The 8842-nt window shown below is 36.0% G+C and overlaps 1 pseudogene; it reads right to left on the bottom strand.

Annotated features, from left to right (window-relative positions):
- Positions 1-431: 431 nt before the first annotated feature.
- Positions 432-523, bottom strand: LOC117708047 (small nucleolar RNA SNORA17; annotated as a pseudogene).
- Positions 524-8842: the final 8319 nt, after the last annotated feature.

Below are 8842 nucleotides of genomic sequence, written 5' to 3'. Positions count from 1 at the left end.
AAAATAGACTTCGCTCTAAAACTAATTAGATGAGATAAAGAGGGACACTTCATTCTAATCAAGGGAACAGTGAGCCAAGAAGAAACTACTACCATAAACATATAACACCAAACTCGGGGATACCTAATTTGTTTCTAAGATTAAAAAAAAAAAACCTGTTAATCTGTTAATTATTTATTTGTGAACTTCACATCATGTACCAGAATATCCATCTCCCTTTGTATCCACCCTCTACTCTTGCAACCTCTCTCCCGACCAAAAAAAAAAAAAAAAAAAAAAAAAAATCTCATTATGGAATCTGTAGTGTGTCACAGTTGCCCCACAGTATTCACCTTTGTCCACACTTCTTTCTTACAAATTTCATTGCAACGACTTGTTGCACTGGTATGAGGTCTCTGGCTGCTGCTACTCTATCAATACAGCAGCGAATGAATGTTAGGCTACTAGACACAGCCTCTTCTCTGCCACCTACTGACGCACATGTGAAACAGCAGCTACAACTGCAATGCTTCTATTGGGCAGGGGGACGCTCAAATTCCTTAAGCAAACAAACAAAAAACCAAAAAACACACAAACGCTACTTCTGGATTAAAAGACACAGATTAACTTCAATCCATTACTTGTAGATGATTTTTAACACCCAACATTCCTCATTAGACAGATCATTTGCACAAAAAGAAACAGAAACATCAAATAAATAGATGACATTATACAGCAAATGTACTTGACAGATGCCTACAGAATAGTCTAACCAAACACCAAAGAACACAAATTTTACTCTGCAGCAATAGACACTTTGCTAAATTAGACAGCATCCAGAAATGAAAACCAAATCATTAAAAATCAAAGTTTGAAATCACTCATTGTATCCAATTTGACCACACTACAATAAAATGTAATATTGGCAGCAAAAAATTCCTAGTAAGTACAATAAATCTAGACATTAAACAACACATTATAGAATGATTATGGTGTCCAAAAAGAAATCAATAGAGAATTAAAAACTTCCTATAACTAAATGAAAATAAAATTATTAAGACAAAACCATGAATACATTGAAAGCAATCCTATGAATAAAATTTATAGCTCTAAGTGTCTACATTAAAAATAAAAGCAAACAGCACAAATAAATGACATGATTACACAACTCAAAATGTTGGAACAAACCAAATACAACCTAGTTGATGGGAAGAAATAACAATAAAAGCAGAAACCAACAAAACAGAAGCAAAAAAAACAATACAAAGAATCAACAAATGTAATTGAAGGCATTTGGCTTAACTAAGCAGATATATATATATATATATATATATATATATATATATATATATATATATGTATGTATATATATATACACATATATGATAGATAGATGATAGATAGATGATAGATAGATAATAGATGATAGATAGATGATAGATAGATAGATGGATAGGTAGATGATAGATAGATGATAGATAGATAGATAGATGATAGATAGATGGATAGGTAGATGATAGATAGATGATAGATAAATAGATAGATAGATGATAGATGATAGATAGATGATAGATAGATAATAGATAGATAGACAGATAGATGATAGATAAATGGATAGGTAGATAATAGATAGATGATAGATAAATAGATAGATAGATAGATGATAGATGATAGATAGATAGATGGATAGGTAGATGATAGATGATAGGTAGATGATAGATAGATGATAGATAGATAGATGATAGATGGATAGGTAGATGATAGATAGATGATAGATAAATAGATAGATAGATGATAGATAGGTGATAGATAGATAATAGATAGATAGATGATAGATAGATAGATGATAAATAGATGATAGATAGAGGATAGATAGGTAGAGGATAGATAGATGATAGATAGATAGATAGATAGATAGATAGATAGATAGATTATATAGAACCCAACTTAGCAAAGTCAGAAGTGAATGAATAGGAAAATATAAGAGACACAAAAGAAATTCAGAATATTGTAAGAGGATATTTTAAAATCCATGTACTCCATTAAACAGGAAAATCTAACGGACCTGTTTTAATTTTCTAGATTCTGTCAAATCACAAAATTAAACCAAGAAGTCAACAATTGAAACAGGCCAATAACAAATGAGGAGATTTAAATAATAATAAAAGCCTTCCAGCCAAGGAAATTTTGGGACCCAATAAATTCACAGCAGAATGTCTACCAGACATTCCAAGGAAATCTAGAGCCCATCCTTCTCACACTATTTTTACTATTTTATTTTTTATTGGATATTTTATTTACTTACATTTCAGATGTCATCCCCTTTCCCCATTTCCCCTCCCTAGTACCCCTTATTTCATCCCCCCTCCTCCTTTTTGCTTTTATACCATTTTAATTATATGCATGTATTAAGTTCAGTTCTAGGTTGAGGGTCTAGCAATAAAATAGATGCAAATAGTCAAGGAACAAGCAAGACAATAAACACAAATAGTCAAAGAACAAGCAAGGCATTAAACCCAATTATGTGAACACTTCCATGATCACTGTTTCTAAGGGCTTATCAGGATGACCAAAGTATCTGAGCCTACTTCCCTGTCCTAGCCCAAGGTCATTTTAATGTCTGAAGCCTACTTCCTTGTTCTAGCCTAAAATTTAGATTCCTGTCTAAAATTACTTCTTTGTTCTAGTCTAATATTTAGATTCCTGCTTAAAATTACTTCTTTGTTCTAACCTAATATCAGATTCCTGCCTGAAGCCTACTACCTTGTCCTTGGCCCATGTCAGATTCTTGCCAAGTTCCCCAAAGGCTCCACTTCGCTCCCTTTTTTTTATTTCATTAACAAGACTGAGCCTGTCTTAGGTTGTTTTGTCAAGAATGTCTTCCTTACCCATCATAGAATATGCAATATCCAAAGCAATGCACTTTTGTCTTAGGTTGGTAAGGCTCTGTGCAGAATCTTACCCATCCTTGGCATGTCAGTCTCTTAATTGAATAACTCTGTCTGGAGGTCCATTTTCAGGTTCAAGCCATGTACTTTGGCTGCCAACATGATAATGTTGTTAAAGACAAGCTTTAACACGATAGGCAGGAATAAAATTATTCCCAAAACAGAAAGGGGTAGCATGATCAAGGTATATATATTCTATTCTTGAAGCTTGACCAAAATAGAAATACTGACCTCAGGCCATGGATAATCTTATCTGCAGTATCTACCTCATCAACACTCAGCAGAGCAGCATTCTTGAAATTGATAAGCTCACTACGAAACATTAAAACATCCAGAGAGGTGTTAGAATTATGCCAAATATACTGCAAGTGTCTTTTAACTTCTTCCTAAGTATAATGACTACCACTGTAAATCTTAGAACTAACATGAATCCAATGGTATTTGGCATGACACTCAAGACGGCTCCTTCCCCTTAAATTCTGAACCTCCTTCCAATAATTTGAATAGGATAAAGAACATCAACCCATTCTTCCAAATGCCCATTTAAATCCTCTTGTATATTCAACACATTAGTAACATTTTTTTGCTAAATGATTAACAAAAGTAGCTGTCTTAACTTCTTATGTCACAGCAATTGTAGAAGCAGTGGTGATAGAAATTAATGTAATTAAAGCTGTTACACCAGCAGTAATCAAGCCCACTACCCTCTTGCTTCTGCTTAAAGCCCAACTCATTTCTTCCAGTACTTGCAAGCTATTTTTAGAAAACCAAGGTTCTGTGATACTCAGGGCACTAAAACAAAAGCTGGTTGATAGACCTCTGTAACTGACATGCTGGATTTCAAAACACAAACACAACTAGAAGGTATACAATCAATGCAACTTACATTAAATATTGTAGAAGAAACAAAAGTATTTTTAACTTAACAATTAAAAGAGCCTTAACATGTGCTAACACCTGATTGGAATCCAGATCTTGCTCTAACTTTATATCTTGTTAACATAACATTATAAAGAACTGTAGCTAATTACCATACATATCTCTACAAATGTCCAGAACCAGCCTTCCAAATGAAGACTGCTATTTCCAATATTGGGTTGATTTCCAGACAAGTCCATGACTGAGTCTGAATAACTGGTCACATTTAAGAAAAATACAAGAGTCATTTTAACTTCTCTGTTTGATTCTCTGTTCCACAAGGTCTAAAAACTTGAAGCAAGGCAGCTCGTCCCATCAGGTGTATAGGTAAACAATGGTGGGTCAGGAACATATGTCCAACACAGCTTCCCAGTCACCATTGTCAGGGCACTTAGCAAGTCAAGACACAGGTCAAGATCATTCTTTGTCCTGGCATCAGCCTGTCGCTGTGGCAGCCACCATGCTCCTTCAGCATCCTGCAGAAAAAACACAAACATGCCCTCTTCCCCATATTTAATACCTGATCGGGATCATGCCTTATGCCAGTAAGTGATCCTTCCCTTTACCTATACATAAGTATGCCTATTCGTAGAGTGCCATAGACAGTCAGCAGAAAGTTCCTTGGTATTATAATATTTTTAAAAAATTAAAATAAAAATAATAAGAACATAATTTAAATAAGTTTGTGGTGTACAGGAGTATATCTCCCCTTTTTAATTTTGTGAAGATATTGTTTTAAAGTTCCATGGGCCCGTTCCACAGTTTCTTGTCCTTGACTATTATTAGGAATCCCAATAATATGGGTAATGTTAAATTGCTGCTAAAAAGTCTCAAATGTTTAACTGTGATAGCCAGTTCCATTATCTGTTTTTTCTTTGTTTGTTAGTCTTTCCTTCCTTCTTTCTTTCTTTCTTTCTTTCTTTCTTTCTTTCTTTCTTTCTTTTATTGGGTACTTTATTTATCTACATTTCAGATGTTATCCCCATTCACCTACCTCCCCAGAAAACCCTTAACCCAACCTCCCTTCTCCTATTTCTATGAGTGTGTACCCCAACCCATCCATCCACTCCCACCTCCCTGCCCTGGAATTCCCCCTCTCTGGGGCATCCAGCCTTCAAGGGACCAAGGGCCTCCTCTCCCACTGATGCCTAACAAGTCCATCCTCCTCTACATATACAGCTAGAGACATGGGTCCCTGTGTGTGTTCTCAGGCTAGCTGTTTAGACCCTGGGAGCTCTGGTTGGTTGGTATTGTCACTTTCCCCTTGGGGCCTCAAGCCCCTTCAACTCATTTAGTCTTCTTTCTAACTCCTCCACTGGGGACCCATGATCAGTTTGATGGTTAGCTGTGAGCATCTACTTCTGTATATGTCAGGCTCTGGCCATGCCGGTCAGGGACAGGTATATCAGGTTCTTGTCAGCATGCAGTTTCTAACATCCACAACAGTGTTTGCATATGATGATTGCATCTGGGAGGAATCCCCAAGTGGGGTGGTCTCCGGATGGTCTCTCCTCCAGTTTCTGCCCCACACATTGTCTCATATTTGCTCCTGTAAGTATTTTGTTACTCCTTCTAAGAAGGACCACAGCACCCACACTTTGGTCTTTCTTTTTCTTGGGTTTCATGTGGTCTGTGAATTATGTCTTGGGTACTGTGAGATTTTGGCCTCATATCCACTTAGCAACGAGTGCATACCATGTGTGTTCTTTTGTGATTGCATTACCTCACTCAAGATGATATTTTCTAGTTTCATCCATTTGCCTAAAATTTCATGAATTCATTGTTTTTAATATCTGAGTAATACTCCATTGTGTAAATGTACCACATTTTCTGTATCCATTCCTCTGCTGAAGGATATCTGGGTTCTTTCCAGCTTCTGACTATTATAAATAAGGCTGCTATGAACATAGTGGAGTATATGTCTTTGTTCTATGTTGGAGCATCTTCTGGGTATATGCCCAGGAGTGGTATAGCTGGGTCCTCAGGTAATTCTATGTCTAAGTTTCTGAAGAACCACCAGACTGATTTCCAGAGTGGTTGTACCAGTTTGCAATCCCACCAACAGTGGAGGAGTGTTCCTCTTTCTCCACATCCTTGCCAGCATTTGCTGTTATCTGAGTTTTTAATCTTAGCCATTCTGACTGGTGTGAGGTGGAATGTCAGGGTTGTTTTGATTTGCATTTCCCTGATGACTAAATATGTTGAACATTTCTTTAGGTGCTTCAAGGCCATTTGATATTTCTCAGTTGAAAATTCTTTGTTGAGCTTTGTACTCCATTTTTTAATAAAGTTATTTGATTGTCTGAAGTCTAATTTCTTCGGTTCTTTGTAAATTGTGGATATCAGCCCTCTATCAGATGTAAGATTGGTAAAGATCTATTCCAAATCTGTCTTATTTGACAATGTCCTTTGCCTTACAGAAGCTTTGCAATTTTATGAGGTCCCATTTGTCAATTCTTGATTGTAGAGCATAAGCCATTGGTGTCCTGTTGAGGAACTTTCCCCTGTGCCCATGCGTTTGAGGCTGTTCCCCACTTTCTCTTCTATTAGTTTCAGTGTGTCTGGTTTTATATAGAGGTCCTTGATCAACTTGGACTTGAGTTTGTACACGGAGATATGAATGGATCAATTTGCATTCTTCTACATGCTGACCTCCAGTTCAACCAGCACCACCTGTTGAAAATGCTGTCTTTTTTCCACTGAGTGGTTTTAGCTCCTTTGTCAAAGGTCAAGTGACTAAAGGTATGTGGGTTCATTTTTGGGTCTTTGATTCTATTTTATTGATCTTCTTGCCTATCTTTGTACCAATATCATGCAGTTTTTTTTTTCCACTACTGCTCTGTAGTACAGCTTGAGATGAGGGATGGTGATTCCCCCAGATGTTCTTTTATTTTTGAAAGTAGCTTTCACTGTACTGGGTTTTTTGTTATTCCAAATGAATTGAAAATTGTTCTTTCTATCTTTGTGAAGAATTGAGTTGGAATTTGATGGGGATTGCATTGAATCTGTAGATTGCTTTTGGCAAGATGGCCATTTTTTACTATATTAATAGTGCCAATCCACGAGCATGGGAGATCTTTCCATCATCTGAGATCTTTGATTTATTTCTTCAGAGACATGAAGTTCTTGTCATACACATCTTTCACTTGCTTGGTTAGATTCACACCAAGGTATTTTATATTATTTGTGACTATTGTGAAAGGTGTCATTTCCCTAATTTCTTTCTCAGTTTGTTTATCCTTTGATGAAGGCTACTAATTTATTTGAGTTGATTTTCTATCCAGCCACTTTGCTGAAGTTGTTTATCAGAGATAGGAGTTCTCTGGTGGACATTTTGGGGTCACTTAATTGTGCTATCGTATCATCTGCAAATAGTGAAATTTTGACTTCTTCCTTTCCAATTTGTATCCCTTTGATCTCCTTTTGTTGTTTAATTGCTCTAGCTAGGACTTTGAGTACTATACTGAATTGATAGGAAGACAGTGGCCAGCCTTGTCTAGTCCATGATTTTAATGGGATTGCTTCAAGTGTCTCTCCATTTAGTTTGATATTGGCTAGTGGTTGACTGTATATTGCTTTACTATGTTTATGTATGGGCCTTAGATTCCTGTTCTTCCCAAGACTTTTACCATGAAGGGGTGTTGAATTTTGTCAAATGCTTTCTCAACATCTAGTGAGATGATCATGTGTTTTTTTTCTTTGAGTTTGTTTATATAGTGGATTACATTAATGGATTTCCAAATATTGAACCATCCCTGCATTCGTAGGATAAAGCCTAATTGATCATGGTGGATGATTGTTTTTTATGTGTTCTTGGATTTGGTTTGTGAGTTTTATTGAGTATATTTGCATTGATATTCATAAAGGAGATTAGTCTGAAGTTCTCTTTCATAGTTGGGTATTTGTGTGGTTTAGGTATGAGCATAATTGTGGCTTCATAAAATGAATTGGGGTTGTGCTTATATAGTTTTTTTTTTTACATACATTGCTTGCTTCTTATGCTTCTGCGATATCTTTAAAGTTTTTATGCAGTTGAAGTATAGTAAAATTACAGTGATTAACTAGAAGAGGTTGCAATGACTAGAGAATAAATACAAAGTCCATTTGGTCAAGAATGTTGCAGAGAGGATAAAAAGATTTCCTTACTGAAGAACAATAACCAGTAGGATTTTGAAGTATCTTTCAAATGTTGATGCTTTCCTTTCAAGTGGAAGTTATGGACACTTCATGATGACTTTTCGTTTTTGGTTCTCCTATAGGAAATAAAGTATGTGCAAGAACATTTAAAATCTTACAGGACTTCTTCTGAAAATGACTGTATTGATAACTGGCTTTGTTTATGTGATGTGGAGGGCAATTATACAGACTATGTTTATTACATCATCTGGTAGCTTGTGGCCTTAAAGGAATGTTGGTCACTCTGAATACTTCAGTAGTTTGGACCATCTTCATACATTGTAAAGAAAACTAAAAATAGACAGTAAGCATAGTTCACTAAAAATGAAGGCCTGCTGTGCTATAGGGCCCATCTAGTGGATGCTGGTAACAAACAACTGAGAGAAATATATGATCTTGACCCCTATTGATATATCTTGAAAGTCTAAACTTATACCTATAGAATAGAAAAGTGTTTCCCCCCTTTATAGGTAACTACTATGATAACACATAAACCAACTAAATTTTAAAATACATGGAATAGCTCTTTGGTTGCAGAAATATAATAGTAAATAATAGTAAAAAGACTGGCTCAGTCTATAGCCCAGACTCCAGCAGGAGTTTCAGGTCAAGCTCTTTGGTGAGCTGTAGAGTCACAGGCAGGTCACAAAGGGTCATGCAGCATCCCCAGCTCCATAGGTCCTTGCACTTCCTCACAGGACTGTTGTGAGGAAGACAGGAGCAAAGTGCCTGAAAAGGCACTTTGAACAGTAAAATGCTATAAAAATAAGAGGTGTTACATGAGAAAACATTGTTGAGTATAGAAAAGTTATTTCAGTCTT

Source organism: Arvicanthis niloticus, chromosome 4 (assembly GCF_011762505.2).
Source record: "Arvicanthis niloticus isolate mArvNil1 chromosome 4, mArvNil1.pat.X, whole genome shotgun sequence".
Taxonomy (NCBI): Eukaryota; Metazoa; Chordata; class Mammalia; order Rodentia; family Muridae; genus Arvicanthis; species Arvicanthis niloticus.
The sequence above is the reverse complement of the archived record's forward strand: the minus strand, read 5'-3'. Positions and strand labels throughout refer to the sequence as shown.